Here is a 14,578-nt window from a genome sequence, read left to right on the forward strand (position 1 = left end):
AGAAAATAATATTTGATGCAGAGTGAAGCCAGGACAGATCTCTCAATTCAATTTAATTGCGTGTCTAATGACCGTTGACCAATCATCTGAGGCACATTAAATGTGCAGTAATTTGTGACCCAATCTCTTTAGCTATTTGTCTTCATAATCACAGAAAAATTCTTCCTTCAGATGGCATCACGACACGTGTGAAAACTTCATACATCCACTTTGATTAACAATAACAGCTCTTGTCACCTTGACGGCACTGTTATAACCAACTAGTAACTTTGCTCACATATTGTAGACCATGATATTTTAATGGGGTCGCTTCATGGCGCGGGTGTTATTACACTAAGATACGAGTCGTAATGGTTCCAGTGGGAGCAGATCAGCTATAGAGAAAGACGCGGAAACGTTGCCAGGAGACATAAAAATAAATAGGTCGAAGAACACACCGACTGTCCTGGCAGATGCTTTCTTACGTTTACGTGTTCTGTGCAGGTAAATACAGGCCATTATAAGCCAAAGCGGCTTTCCCCACTTAGTCGTATCGTCTGATTTCGTTGAACCCAACGTAGGTAGCCCATGGAGTTAATACAGTATTGCTGAATTGTTTCTTTTTATTGCTAGTGGGGTGGGACTAAGTCCCTTTTACTGCGGACACTTCTGGCCTATTGTACCAGCCCCAGACGATAAGTGAGGGTGATTGTGGAGCAATTGGTGGAATGAAGATTGGCAGGGGAAACTGAAGCACTCGGAGAATACCTGCCCCAGCACCACTTTGTCCACTACAAATCCCACTTGACTATACCCGGCATCGAACCCGGTCCGCCGCGGTGGGAAGCCAGCGACTAACCGCTTGAGCTATGGCGCGGCCCTAATTGCTGAATTACCTAAGCTTTAATATCATCGGATATCAAATGTTTTATTTGTATTGCAGTGGTAACGGGAGCCTTCTACACATTAAAACTGTCTAGTTCTGATCAACTTTTCCTTCGAAAACAAGCGGATAGCTGTACGTACTTTGCTCGTTTTCATGTTCAGTAGTCGAAATCAGAATTATATCTGTTTATAAGCTTATATAGTACTGTCTCTTTATCGTACACATATGATTTCCAATCATTCGCCTTTGAAACGTTCTGTTCTCAGAAGCTACTGCAATTGCCCTGTCCTGATGACGTATGTCATTACGTGGGACTCGTAATTCTCAGGTTGAACGCGCTGAGAGCTAGTGTAGTAGTTCATCAGCTGTGGAAGAAAAGTGCGTTGTTTGGTGATAATAAGTTTGTGAAGGACCAAAGGAATATGATGACAACTCCGAAGATTAGCTCGAAGGCATTTAGGATCATCTGTCCGAAGGTAAAACCTTGATACATATGATGACCAGATTACTCTGGCAAATTGTAGAAGTTTGTGCTCTACATATTCAGTGATAGGTTAGAATATTTATTACTGATTGTGTTTCAGTGATGAAATTGATTGAGCTCTTCGGGATTTATAACGTGTGGATGTGGGATAGACTATTATTATGTTTTTACTATTTCCAGAATTAGAAATTTTATTAATATATTGGGAACAGCGATTATGAAGAAAAAAAAAACTGTAATAGATGCTTGAAGTCGAGTCATTTACAAGTAAAGCCAAATTCAATTGTATGCCTTCGTCACATCGTTAAATTAAATGATGAAATGGCTTATAAATATTTCAAGAAAAGTGTCAGACCTTGTATACGCGTGAACGACAGGAACAAATCAAAATTCCAGTCTTGAGAAAATCAAGATCACGTTAAATGTGGGAAATGCTTGCTAACATTAGATTCAGTATCCCGCCATCTCAAGTCTTAACTAAACAACGTGTACAAAGTCAGCATTTTATGAGTTTGTATGTGCTGAGAAGAATGTTTGGAATGAATGGAAGGAAGTAACAGCTTCATAACTTGTATGTTTCTCCAAGTATAATTAGAATAAGCAAGTGAAGGAGGTTGATATGGGGAGAAGAGGAATGCATATAGGATACTGATGGGAAAGTCAGAAGGAAAGAGACCACTGGAAAGACCAAGAGGTAGGTTGATGAACAGTATTAAAATGGATTTTAGAGAGATAGGATAGGATGGTACGGATTGGATTGATCTGGCTCAGGATATGGACAAGTGGAGGGCTCTTTGAATACGGTAATGAACCTTCCGGTACCATAGAATGCTGGGAAGTTCTTGAGTAGCTACACAGTTGGCGGCTTCTCAAGAAGGGCTCAGCTTCGTGAGTGAGGGAGGAAGGAAGTAGCTGGAAGATGGGAAAGACAATGCGAAGAGTACAAATAATGGGCTTTCCGCCAAATTTTATTACGATTAACAAATCAAGAATAATGGAGGAGAAAGAAATACGAGGGGCAGATTGGAGAATAATAAAAATGAATCTGCAGTGAATAGGAAGGACTAGATTCATCTGACACAAAATAGGTACCAGCGGTGGATTCTAATGCACGGTAATAAATCTGCAGGTTCCATAAAATATGGAGAGTAGCTTTGTCAGAAGAATAACATTAGCTCTCTTTATGAAGGATTCAGCTGCATGTAGTTAGTAGTGTGAAAATTGTGACATACAGACACCCTGGATAGCGCAGTCGGTATAGCGACTAGCTACGGCCTGAACTACCGAGAGGTCGGAGTTCAAGTCCCGGTGTGGTCAAGAATTTTCTCTGCCTCACGTCGGCTCTGGGGTTCACCCAACCTCCTAATCAGTGGGTAGCGGGGGATCATTCCTCGGGGTTAAAGCAGCCGGTGAAGCTGACAACTCACCTGCAACTAGTGCCGAAGTCAAGAAAATATGCATCCAAACCTCAACTCCCCCTTACGCCTTCATAACGCAGTGCTTAATTAGTAGTTAAGCACAGGGACAGCTATACCTTTATAGGCACACACCCTACATGAGCGGAAATTTGAAGTCGTAATAAGGACTCTGGCAAATGACACTCCGGACTGGTAAGATTGTGCATAACAAAGTGTGGCCATGCAATGGCACTGAAATTTTTTTCTCTGAATTTGCCAGTGACATCACTCATGGAGTTAAGCCCTTCTTGAGAAGCCGCCAATTATGTAGCTACTCAAGAACTTCCCAGCATTTAATGGAAACCGAAAGTTCATTACCGTGTTCACAAGAGCCCTCCACTGGTCCCTATCCTGAGTGAGATCAAACCAATCCATAAAATACCGTCCAATCTCTCTAAGGTCCATTTTAATACTGTCCACCAACCTACATCTTGGTCTTCCCAGTGGTCTCTTTCCCTCTGGCTTTCCCACCAATATCTTATATGCATTCCGCTTCTCTCCCATTCGTGCTACAAGCCCTACCCATCTCATCCACCTTGTCTTGATCATTCTAATTATACTTGGAAAAGAGTACAAGTTATGAAGCTCCTCATTATTCAGTTTTCTCCTACCTCCTGTCACTTCATCTCTCTTCGGTCCAAATATTCTCCTCAACACCCTGTTCTCAAACACCCTCAGTCTGTGTTGCTCCCTTAATGTAAGAGACCAAGTTTCACTCCCATGCAGAACCACAGACATATTTATAGTTTTGTATATTCTAATTTTTGCCGGTCATGCTAGCCGAGCGGTCTAAGGCATGTACTGTCTTCGCTGGCTCGGAAACCGGGATTGTGGGTTCGAATCACACTCAAGGTATGGATGTTTAGTTTGTGTGTGTGCGTTTTTCTGTGTTTGTATACAGATAGAGGCCTTGCGACGAGCTGATCACCCGCCCAAGGAGTCCTACCGAATGTGTAAGATCTAGAAAAACCGAAGTGAGCGGGGAAGTTAATGGAGATAGGCCCAGGGCCACTGGGGCTGTATTGCCAAGGGGGGGAAAAAATCTAATTTTTATGTTTTTGGACAGCAGACGAGAAGACGAAAGGTTCTGGACTGAATGGTAGCAAGCATTACACGAATTCAGTCTCTTAATTTCCAATAAATAACGACAGATATTTCGTCAAATTTTCTCATTCTATATAGTGCCAAATGCTTGGGGCATTGATGTGTAAAATATTTGTAAAATGTGTTTATCTCTGTCCTGTATAAAACGAGGCATAGTTCTGAAGTTTCTTTAAGAAAATATTGTTGAGTATCAGTAGCTATATCTGTAATGAAAAGTTTCAATAATTTGTAAGCTCCGTAGGATAAGTACAGAATATTTAATCAGTTTTCCAGTTCTTTCATATATTTTCCTTCGTACTGACGGATAAATGCCTCAGAAACGCTCCCTGGCGAATCGTTTAGGTCTTCAACTTATATTATGCGCACTTTGGAAATGTTCTTCACGGTGCTTCGTAGAGAATTATCGCATGTTGACATGTTTGGTCTTCTAGGGGGCCACGCCATAGTAGAACCTCATCGAATCTGCCATCCACGGCTCGTGTTATGAATATATTAAGGAAGTGTTATAAACAGAATACGCTATCTTGCTGCAGGATGCATTTCGATTCAAGACCCGTGTAATGCAGTTGCGGTTCAAGGCACATTTTAAGCTTGTTGGGAAATGCTGTGTGACCACGTCACTCGAAGAAGTATAGCCCAGTGAAATGATCCGTTGAAATTTCTACCCACATAATGCTGTGGAGTTGTTACTGCTAAATTTGCTTCTAGTAATGCATGCTTTCCTTGTGTCAAGTACAAACATTGACGTCCCTATTGCTGGGATATATAGGACACTCGTTTGAGAAGGAAATGTCTGGTATTGGCTGAAAGTAAGAAACTCCCATTTTCCTGTAGGCAGCCTCGTTTTTGTGTAAATATCTGTCACTGAGTTCATTAATGTACCCAAGCTTAAATGGACTCGACTATAAATCTTTTTATTATTCTGCGTGTTATTTAATGAGGAATACTTAAGTCAGAGAAACATCTTCAATGTGATTGTTGTACGAGTAGCATAGTATTCTAACATGTAGTAGATCCGTTGCTGATTAACGGCTTGGCAAACATCCCCACGGCAACGATTGGACTACAATAATATGTGGTTTTTTCTGTACGGTCCGTGATAAGGAGTTATAAATGGGACAGATGTCGCAAACGTCGTTTTTTTTACTGTTACATGTCTTGACGCATGCCGGTGTGCGGCCAACGTAATGCTTGAAGCTCTACGCTTGCTTTTCTTGTGGGTTATTTTACCACTCTATCCATATCTAAAATCTAGAGCGCCGAATGATGGGGTGGTCAACGAATGATAAATTAGAAAGGAATTGGCCATGGGCTACAGGGATATTCCCAGGAATTTTCCTGGAGGGACCGAGTAAAACCGCGAATGTCCTCCATTAGAGTAGTCGGTTTCCCGGGCGAGATTAGAACCGAGCGTGTCCCGAATAGAAGTCTCTATCATTTCCGCAACTTTAATCTACGTGGTGCTGATAAGTAAACGCCAACTTCATTGACAGCTTGCAAGGCTAGTCAGTTTCGACAAATGCTTATGTTAGATACGGTAACAAAGTGAAACTCAAATTCGCTGCAGGTGTGCTGATCGCAATGTTTTAAGGACGTTTCCCGATTAAGACGCGATTTATTACTTCTGGGAATGTCTGAATGAAAAAAGTAACAGATCAGTAACTTTCGATATCGCCAGCTGAAATTAAAATAGCCTGTATGTATATATGAGGGGCAGGCAGTAAATGGATCACCGTTTGAAGCAGAATAGCTGTAACTTACGTAATAGGTTCTCTGTTCTTATCACTAGGTAGCAACATCGTCCAGCTACATGACAATCTAGGTAGGAGACTTGCATGCGCATGTTCACAAGTTGGTTTCAGCAGTCGAAACGGCTGCCGTTCTTGAGGATTGTACTACCGAAGAGCAGAGTTCTGTTGTGAGTGTTTTGTGGACAAAATGTCTGTGCTAAGAATATTCATAAATAAATGTCTTATGTTTACGGTGGGAAGTGTTCGTCGCGTAAAGCGGGTCACAGCTGGGTAGCAAACGTTTCCCTGACGACAAAGAGGTTGAAACTGAGATGCGCAAGTAGCATCAGTGTTGGTGGAGGATACATCGAGAAATAATTTTTTGGGCTTCAACTAGCACATATTTTACGTTTTGTACCATTTGTGATCTATTTACTGACTCTCCCCTGTATATATGTATGTGACAATTTTTGTACAAAGAAAAATAAATACTAATTACGTGTAAATCAGCACATATTTTCAACAGCCTCTCTTAGGAATGTGATGACTATTTCCGAAAATACTTAAATTTCATCTCTGTTTCTGTAACTGAAGGAGATGCACGTAATTGAATTCTTTTCGTATCATGTTGCTTTTAAAGGGCTTAAGGTACGTAATTTTTTTAAAACGCCGAATCGAAAAATGAAATGAAATGAAATGAAATGAAATGAAAGCATTAATTACTATACTGAGGCCATACGCCCAACGAGTTGTAATTAACTAGGTAACTGGATTTTTTACAGACATATTTTTATTAATGGCGTAATAACTTTTAAGGCATAGTTTTGCGTAGAATTACTGCTTCAAATATATTTTAGAAAACTGTCACAGTGAGGCCTAATTTGTCTGAAGTAGACGGAAAATCAAGGCCATTGATGGGTGCAAAATTTGCGTAGAACAGATTTGGAAAAGTTACTGTCACGTGTATGATTACTAAGGACAGGGTTTTTGGTTGGATGTTGGATTTATTGACAACTTATACACACAAAAGTACAGTTAATTACAACAATCACAGTGACTTACTCCAAATATCACTGCACCCACGGCACACGTAAATTCGTCTCTCCACAGCCGGACTTTCAACTTACTCTTGACTGTCACTAACTCTTTCCTGTACAGAACTGACTTGGTTGTCCAAACTGTCTTCCTTATAAATCCTTGGCTCGGCCAGCGCAGAAAACACTTTTCATTCTCATAACCGTTCCCTAGCAGTGGCCGTCTGTTCTTGCTTATTAAGAATCTGCTGCCTACCAACAGACGTTCTGTTCTATATTTCTCGGCCATTGCCTAGAAACGAATATTGTTTCAGAGCCGTTCGCTAGCAACAGCTATTTCTCTGGCTCCACAGTTCTTCCTGTGAGCATATATGCCAGTTTACTTTCATGGATCGATGAACGTTAGTGAAAGTGTACTAGTGCTTCTGTTCCTCCAGATTCTCAATATCTTTAGTGCATACATTATTTATGCAGCGTGATTGTAAATTTTTGGCGTGGTTTCCGTTGAATATACGAGAAGGAACCCCAGACAGTAATTTAGAATCACTCTGTATAACTCAAAGGGAGTTTAACATAAATATTTTTCAATCTAATCCCCTATGAGTACTGAGATGTTTAGTTTTACGCTCTTCACTAAATTAGGTAGCGGGGAAAATTCTGAAGTGTGAGGATGTGTGCGGACTGAGGATCTGACACTTTTACGCAAGTAAAGCCCAATTTATAAAACAAATCCGATTATCCAATAATAATGTCGCACATTTTGTATTCACTTCTGTGGACTGTGTATTTCTTGTGCTGGACTTGTACATAATTTACGCATACAGTTTTGCCTGCCAGCACTTTATGGCCCTGCCGTGGGTACGAGTGGCAAGCAAAGGAGAAAGCATAGAACTCTTGAAAAGACGGCACAAAAAAAAAAAAAAACTAAAAGTCACTGAACAGACTGGTCAGTGGATATAAAGACAATTCTAAACAACAAAACGAACTATTCTTTCAAGCTCAGACCTCCCCCTCGCATCAATACCAGTACGGAGGGTTGGAGAATGAAGGTGGATTCCATATTTCCTCAAACTTCCTTTCAACTAAAAATGATTTCCGATTGTCTTCACTGGAGTGAGCCCGCCTTTCTACTGTTTCATATAAAAATAAATCACAGCTGTTGCCGGATCGGCACCCATGGGCCCTGTTGAACGGGACACTCTACTCCAATTCCACATTTCTATTCGGTGCACTTTGCTGTAAGGTTAAGTGTCTGGTGTCTTCCCTTCAGATTTACTCTTATTTTCTTCGTGGATTAGGTAACACAACATCTATATCGGCCTCAAAAGTTTCCTTCCAGTGTCTCCTGTTTTTCTCCCTCCTCTAGTCGTATTGTCTGCTGTCTTCTATCACCCGGCTCGCCGTTCTGTGATATCGCGTGTGTTATACTTCATTCGTCTGTTTTATTTTTGCCGGCTTTCGGTTTCTCACGTGTTTCTTCTTTTGTCTAATCAGTTGTGAATAGGTAACCGCCTCTGTGATCTAGTGGTCAGAGTTCCTGGCTACAGATCCAGTGGTCCCTGGTTCGATTTCCATCGCTGCCAAATTTTCTGAGAAGTAGTGGGTCTGGAACGGGGTCCACTCAGCCTCGTTAGGAAAAGTGAGGAGCTGTTTCGAGGAAATAGTGGCTCCGGTCTAGATCCATCCATCCATCAGTAATCTGTCAGACGACAGGTCCACAGTCTCTTCCAAAACAGTTCCTCCACTTAATGCGATCTTCTGTTTTTGGAAAGCTCGAGATGGTTCAAGTTCGTATAGCAACAGGCGTGACCAGAGTGGTTTGAACGGCTGCTGTACTGCGATGTGGAAAGCAAATGGAAAAACTACCGGTCTAGATAGCCGAGATTAACGGCCGTGTGGATTCGTTGCGCTGACCACGCGACAACCTCTATCCGCTAAAGTTGACACTAACTTCGCCGACAAGCGACGGTCGCTCGATCGGTATAGTTCGCTTGCGGGTTAGTTATGCATAGGTTTCCTCCTTTTGAGGTCTCGTGTGTATATTCCACTGCCAGTGTATTATAATTTAAAAGCAGGCACTCCTGAGCAAAATATCTGTATATAACTCAGCGCATTTATTTGTATCTTTATTCGCTGTGTAATGTAGCCCGCTTCAGTCACAGGTCCTGGCTGTTCCGATCTGACGAGATGTCAGTTTGTTCGGTTCAGATGTTTGTTGACACTCGATACAAGATGTGCTCTAAAATTGGGCGATAAGTGTAATTTTGTAGAATCAAGAAGTGATGTAAAATATTATAATGCATTCGTTTACACTTCATAAAATATTACATTGCCATGTGTAGGGTAGTATGCTTTACGAGAATGACAGGTTCTAGTTCGGATTATAGGATTTATTAGCACCTTGGTTATAATCTCTCTTAATCACATTTAAATACAGCGCTATCGCTGGTTTACACACCACTGGTCCTCTCATGGTACCACAACTAAAACTCAGAAACTATAACAGCCTCACGGAATCACACACTCCAAGTATTACACATAAGTGAAGCCTTCTAATCACACTTTTAAGTCTTCACATGTCGACGATCTTTCCGTGGATATCTTCTGCCGAGAACTCTGTCACTGTCACTTAAAAACCGAAACTTGTTATGTTTGTAGCTGTCGTTCTATAACCTCCGCACCGACCGTGCAGAAAACACAACCTCTATTGTCGAAACGTGTTTACCGAACCGTTGCATAGCAACTGTCGCGGCACGGACTCCATAGAAGGCCAGTCACGTGATAGCTACCTAGCTAATCCGCGCACGCTGACTGTTGCCTAGCAACGAACTATAAACATTCATCCTATAGTTGAGTGCGCTTAAGCGAGGTGCTTATCGCGTCGTTGCCTAGCCATACACGTTACAATATTTTACTTAAACTAGAAATACGCCCTAACATGGCCTTTGACGTAGCGAAGAAACACGTATTTTAAAGTCATGCAGATAAATTGTGTTGTAATGAAATTCACTGCTGAGAAGGGTGACTGGGCTACTGGGTGCTTAAGCCTTCACTGAAAACTGTCAGTAAAGAAAATGGAAACAGTATACGGAATGGTCACGTGCCTTAATGTGCGCCAGCGCTGCCTGTGAGACTCCTTGGAACTAGGTACGTCTGATATGAAAACCACAAAGCACTTATGATGCCGATAAAGGTGAAGTGCAGCACTTCTGCGTCACCTCAAAAATCATAGTAGAGCGACGTTCTAAAGGAGTAAAGTCGCGAATGGGCAGAAAGGTGTGACAAGGACGTGGATTGCAATGCCGCTGGGAACCTCGAACTACTCTTCGTGGTTTGCAAAGGTAGGAGAAAGAAGCCGGAGTTCTGTGATGCGATGCCGCATGGGAATAATGGTCACAGTATCAGAAAGTGGCTGCACGACTCCGACCTTTGTACCCTCTGGATTTTTGGCATTTTCCCTTGCATCGATCTTCTGGATCTGTTATTCATATCTCGGATGGTTACGTCTCTCATGTTAACAGTGAGGAAACCCTGTCCTTTGGATACGCAATCAACATCCACTCGTTAAGCTTACACCCGATACCACTCACTTCTTGCAGCCAGTGAAGAGATCCTTAAAAAGTCCATGAATTCTGCCTTTAATCAAGTGGACCCTCTTTTTCCTTCCTTTGATGCTTTCCAGCTGCTTCTTTACTCCTCTCCGCATAATCATGTCACAGAATTCCTTACTCTGGTTGGATGTACGTATGTACCAGGGCAACTGGGTCCAATGAATAAATTTCAGGGCATAACACACGGAGGTATGAGATTTCGTGTCTGAGGATTCTACATTTTGACGTAGCAGTAGAAAAACGTCGTGATTCGGAAGATGGATTCTCGTAGTAGCAATGACGTAACACAGGCAGGTAAAATTTAAAAAGGATGTAGATGATTCAGAATAACGCACACCAATTAAAATAATATTTTCAGAATTTTAACAAATAATTCTCACAATTACAGGCTAATCAACTCCCTGAATCAATACACAACTCCGCTTACAACGAAATACAGCTCATTACTCTCGGATTATTTAACATGGAGTCACTTTTCAACCCCACCACTTGACTTGCTTTTGCGGACTGCTTCCCCAGTTCTTCAAAACTCGATGCCAACTGATCTTGTAGGACCTCCCGTCCAATTTTCAAAGGGTGCCACATAATTCTGTGACGGAATATGATCAGTTGCTAGGCAACGGTTCGGTAAACACAGTCTGAAAGCCGGAATATCAACAGAAGTAGAAGTTCGTTTGCTAGGCAACGGCTCGCAAACACCCTTTTCCGCTGCAACGAATGGTAACAAAGACATTCCCATGTCAACGGGAAGATTACAATTACCTGTTCGAGGTGGTGGCTTCTATTCGGTTCTCTCGAAGTCATGAAAGAATCGCGATTAATTCGTAAACTGCTAAACTTTGTAATTACGTGTGGCAATCTTTCGCATAAAGGACATTTATACTACGTAAATTTTGCACACAACCATGCCACCAAATTGCATTTAACCTATTAGGAGCTTTGCGTTTCTTTGGGGAACCTACTAATTTCGCTTAGTGCGCCTGTCCCTCCATTATTGTATTCGCATGAAACAACTCGAAAAAAGCGAAAGAGATTTGCACGAAATATGATCTAGGAGAATTCTACGGAAAACTGTAGAGCAGATCAACTTTGACTTTAACGATCTATATGTGTTTCTGGGAGCATCTCGCTGAATGTTTCTCGGAGAGAGGTATTTTTCCAACAGAAATTGTAGAGAAAAACGGATATTTTATTTCCACTCTACTTTCTTCATAAGTCTTAGAGTTTTAGGGATAATCGAAGGCAATGTTAAGAGGACGTTATTAGACCGCAATGTCTAACCTTCAACATGACCTCAGACACACATCAAAGATATGAAGAAAAAACAAAATAAATTCTTGGTTGAATTTAGTGCTGTATTACAGCGCGACTTTGAAACATGTCTGAAAAAGATTTCATGTATTCAAGTCTCTTTAGAGTGTGTAGTGACAGTCTGTTATTCATTCAGTATGCCTATATAGAGCCGATCGCTGTGGCCTGCCGTTTAAGGCATGAAAGGTTTTCGCCCGTTCAAACACTCCGGTAATGGGTTCGAATCCCACTCGGGGCATGGAGGTCTGTGTTTGTGCTCTCATGTGTAGGTAGCAGCCTTGTGACGGGCTTCCTCGTCCAAGAAGTCCTACCGACTGCTTATCGGATTAAAAAGCTGAAAGAACGACCAGGTCCCAGACTGGTCTTAAGAGTCATTAGTAGTAGACCTACATAATTTTAAATTCTTGCAGATCTGTGTATCATAACCTAGCAGCGAATGGTTCATGAGAATTTAATGTTTGTTTATTATAACGGAATAGTTCATCATCCTCTTCTCACTATTTCATTTATACAAGTAATTCCTTCTGCCGAAAGCGCCTATTAACTATTCGCTGTATACTTTTCACACTTGTTGCTTATTTATGCTACCACCAGAGTCCGTATGAATAGGTCTGTGTTAGAGGTTCTCAACCTTTGCGAAAACGAGGCCCGGTAAATTATTTTTTTGTAATACGAGGGCCCGGTACCGGGCAGCGGCCCGGCGGTTGAGAAACACTGGTCTATATCAAGCAGCAATTTGCACGTAAATATGTTCGGGGAAACTACTGTTCCACAGGGATCATAGAACAATGCACTAATGAGATTCTGATTGCTTCTACTATTTAGACCATGCACACTAATATTTCGGCTGTCCTGTACAGTTTACTGTCCACCACAGTCGTATTTCTTCTCTGGTAGCATGTACTCGTATATCACGCTTCTAGAGCACGCTTACCTGTTCCTAAAAGTAAGTAAAGGTATCCCTGTAACAGGCCGTGGAGGCCCATAGGATTGTGAGATATTGAGGTTCCCATATTTTCTAGACAATCGGCTCATAGATGGCGGTAAGGTTGTCAGCCCTACGCGCCGGCCGCCCTTTACCCCCAAGAATATTCCTGGTAGTCATTTATGTTAGAGGCTGAGTCGACCCAAGAGTCATATTGCCGTTGGAAGGATTAGATCAATTGAGAAAAAAAATCCAATGACCTCATCGGGACTTGAACCCACGACCTTCCGGCTTGTAGCATAGTGCCTCAAGCAACTACGCTACCTAGGCCGCACCATAGCTCAAGCGGTTAGTCGCTGACTTCCCACCGCGGCTGCCCGTGTTCAAACCCGGGTCTGGTCAAGTGGGATTTGTGGTGGACAAAATGGCGCTGGGGCGGGTTTTCTCCGAGTACTTCGGTTTCCCCTGCCAATCTTCATTCCACCAAATTCTCCATCATCATAATCACCCGGGGCAGGCTACAATAGGCCAATCAGTGGCCGGCGTGCCAAGTGGACTCAGTTGGACTCCACCCCCCACTACCGCGTGCCCCCGTTCTTGAAATTATATGAAATAATTATTTGAATTATATTATACTGGGCACTATGCTACAAGCCGAACTTTTTCATTTGGCCTAACCCTTCTAGCCGCACTATGGTCCTGAGATCGACTCAGCCCCTAACAGAAATGAGTATCAGGAAACTTCCTGAGGGGTAAAGGGCTGCCGGCTCATAAGGCTGACAATCTGTGAGCCTACTGTCTAGAAAATGTAGGACCCTCAACGTCTCACAACCCTATGGGCCTCTACGGCCTGTTACAGGGATAGCTTTGCCTTTTATTAATAGTATACTGGTAGATATCGACATTAAACTTGCAATGATTTCAAATTCTGTGTAGTTCAATTGTAGGGGAGCATGTAATAAAGACTTTCCCAAAATTGATACAGCCCCTTCCTGCAAACGACGCTCCGGAGACAGTCAGGGTGGTGTATCATCACTGGATGTAGGGTGTCACGTTTAGGTTATTTAGGTTTTACCTTTAATTAATTGTGTGTTTATGTAATTTTGTGTTTTTATCTATGGTACAATATGCTGTATTCATACACAGACCTAACCACAGCGATCGTGTTGATTCAGTCCCACCATAAATTGATTATTCACTACCGCGTTGTTATTACTGCGTGTCTATGCTCTCTGTGTTCTAAAGCATTATCCTCTTGTACGAACTTCTCGTGTTACTGAAGTTTCACTACTTGTTTGGACGTTCTTGAATTTAGTACGCAAATCCCTCGCCATCCGCTATTTTTCTAACTGTGGATTTCAAGTTTCCGCGGTTTGTATCCAGTTTTGATAATCACAGTACATGTTTCATTCATCCGTGGGTTTTAATTTGTTTACACGGAAGAAAGTTACTAGTTTATGTCCCAGGAGGTCCACACTTACTCAGGGCCGGGTTCTAGAAACATCCGAAGACAGCTTTCTAGATTCAAGATATCCCTTGCGAGGCGTCTGTAGTTTGTTTTAAATTTTGCTGTGTCTGATGTAACTATAATATTCTAGGTGCATAAAGCTGTATTTACTAAACTATCAGGAAATTAGCCCTTTACTAGTGTTATCAGTGACCTCTGTTACCTTAACCTCGGAATTTGCCAGGAGGACTCCGTATATATTAGAAAGGAAGCCCGTGCTGTTGGCGATGAGTTGCAGTACCGTCACTTTTAAATTATATCATTGCTCTCGGTAAACATGTTTATATATATATATATTACTACCCCTGCAAGAACAGGCATATTTCAGTAAGATTTAAAAGTTCTGGTGATGTTATATTATTACAACGATTTACCTTTTGGATAATACTGGTCATCACTTTTTATTTAAAAACAACGTTTCAGGTACTGGGCTCTGCCACCGTTCTCGGGTAAGAAACCTACCCAGTTGGATCCAGTCGATAGAGCTAGTCCATGTCACCGGACCTGCACAATAACTCACTGACGTGTGTGTTATTTCACGTGACACCAA

General features: G+C 41.9%; 1 protein-coding gene across 1 annotated transcript in view; it reads left to right on the top strand.

Moving 5' to 3' along the window:
* Nucleotides 1-1,209: 1,209 nt before the first annotated feature.
* The window catches only part of LOC117283090, a 495,561-nt gene continuing 482,192 nt past the window's right edge, over nucleotides 1,210-14,578 (top strand). The window contains exon 1 of the mRNA XM_033755453.1: nucleotides 1,210-1,341. The gene's annotated coding sequence lies outside the window, so the exon portion shown is untranslated. The remainder of the gene's footprint in view (nucleotides 1,342-14,578) is intronic.

Source organism: Cryptotermes secundus, unplaced genomic scaffold, assembly GCF_002891405.2.
Source record: "Cryptotermes secundus unplaced genomic scaffold, Csec_1.0 scaffold328, whole genome shotgun sequence".
Lineage (NCBI taxonomy): Eukaryota > Metazoa > Arthropoda > Insecta > Blattodea > Kalotermitidae > Cryptotermes > Cryptotermes secundus.